The sequence below is a fragment of the Plectropomus leopardus genome, chromosome 5 (genome assembly GCF_026936395.1).
Source record: "Plectropomus leopardus strain MGB_pleo_1.0 chromosome 5, ASM2693639v1, whole genome shotgun sequence".
NCBI lineage: Eukaryota > Metazoa > Chordata > Actinopteri > Perciformes > Serranidae > Plectropomus > Plectropomus leopardus.
In genome coordinates this window covers 8,171,034-8,173,151 of record NC_142180.1, presented here as the reverse complement: position 1 = coordinate 8,173,151, position 2,118 = coordinate 8,171,034, and positions in this window count along the sequence as shown.

The following is a 2,118-nucleotide window of genomic DNA, read 5'->3' as shown; positions in this document are numbered from 1 at the left end:
TGTGCTTCCCCAGAATTTAAATTCCATAAGGCAACCCCCTTCTGGCTGAAACAAACATATCAAGCAAAAATTGCCCCTTTAATTCACACAGAAGCCAGTAACTAATCACTGTGCTCTGCATAGCACCTGTTAGCACCAGGTGCAGCTCATGACTCCAATGCCAACACACTGCTATGAAACTGATGTGTGTTTATTGTCCTTTTTTTTTCTTTTCTAACATGTGGCACATTTGTCAAGACACTTCTCAAGTTCAATAATTTGACTGACTTTACTCTCTATCCCTCCTGAAATGCCAGCAATGTACTCCTGTAGTATTGATTGGCCTTGTTGTCAGAGGAGATCAGTCTTACAACGCACTGTGCACTTACTCCTGCTTATATACACCCACCTTTAAGAGATGGAGGGGTCTTTATATGTAATCAGATAAGAAGGTGGAATTCTGCTTCTGGTAACTTTTAGTCAAGGTCTTGTTAGTTATAATTATGTGCGATGGCAGTGACCTTTAGATAGGAAAGGTATTACTGTTGGTGGCAGTGAGCCTGGTGAAGGAGAAGCCAGAATAGGTGATTTGAAAAGGTTCATATGAACATTTCTTCTTAAAAAAAAAAAAACAGTCTGCCTCTGATTGCTCAGTGATTTTGTATTTTCCACATCTCAGCTCCTCTGCATTGTCACTGTAGCCGTGAAATGACTGTAATGCAGAATAGTGGCACTTTCTCTGTCGTCATAAACAGTGCAATATTATTGATTATTTATCAATCTGAGTATTCTGATTGCTCAAAATCAGCAGAATGAGACGCATAGAAATAGCTGTTGACAGCGCTTGTTTTCTTTCATAACTTCTTTGTCTTGTCTTTCTACAATGGAAGACCATGCAGGCTAAAGGACGTCTGTCTATCTGTACCTCCATCCTGTTTCAGCACCAGGGACAGCGCCGCACCAACACTGCACCTATTATAACCTTTAACATAGTCACAGGCGTGTGTAATCATTTCACCATCTAACAGCACGGCCACTTGCGTGTTGGGCTTACAGTAACCATACACCAAAAATGTGTAGACATCAAAAAAACATGAAACCACATAACAGCATATAAAGCATTAATTCTGTTTTCGCCGCCCTCCAAATTGATAATCAACACACACGCAGCAGAGAATAACAATAAAAATTCCCTCATACTTTTGTGCTTATTTATCCAAAATAGCCCATAACATATTCACAGAGCCCTAGGCCTTCTTTCCCCTTCTTGTTTCTTTGGCCTACTCCTCGTGTCTCGAGCAGTTCTTTGTCCATTTCACGACCTACCAGGGTCTCCACAGTTTTGATCTGCTGAAATGACTTTGACTTGATTGGGATCCAACTGGCAAGCTTGATTACCTTTTTGCCATTTTACCAGTTTCCTCTTTGCCAACGAGGACAGACTATCTTAATTCAAACCGCAATTTCAAATCACAACGGCTCACGTGACGTGCACAAAATTCCCAAACTGTGCACACTGCCTAACCTAAAGTGCCCTATCTCTTTTTCTCTCTCTCTCCCTCTCTCTCTCTTTAAAATCCAATTTAAAGTGCATCCAAAATAGGCAAAGACAGTCATTTTGTGTGACTTCAATAGGAAATAAAGACTAACAAGACAGACAATATCAAATATTAGACGTGCTGAATCCTGTTCTGGCAGGATCGGGCACAAATTAAGCCCTGAATCTAATTTTGGAAACAGAGTTTTTGGGTTGACCTGAACTTTACTTTTTATATAAAATGTTGGCCACGTTTAATATGAACATTTGACATTGTTACATTATGTATTTGACAGAAAATAAAGAAAGGAATATAGGTCCCCGTAGAACATCATACTAACGCCACACAGTCTTGCTGCTGTGCTGGTGCAGAAAAAAGGGCCATTATTTACATGGCCTTGTTGAATTAATTTACATACAAAACATTTTTGTTGTGGTTTGTGTGCTTCTTTTAGAAAAGCCAAAACAAATAAGGTCATTTTCTTTAATTACTTGATAAATATTGATGCTTTGTACACAACATTTTTGTTTTTTTTGTGGTCAATGTGGTCTAAGTGTCTTTGATAGCCAAGACTCCAGGGGTTTTTCTTCCAACCAAGCAC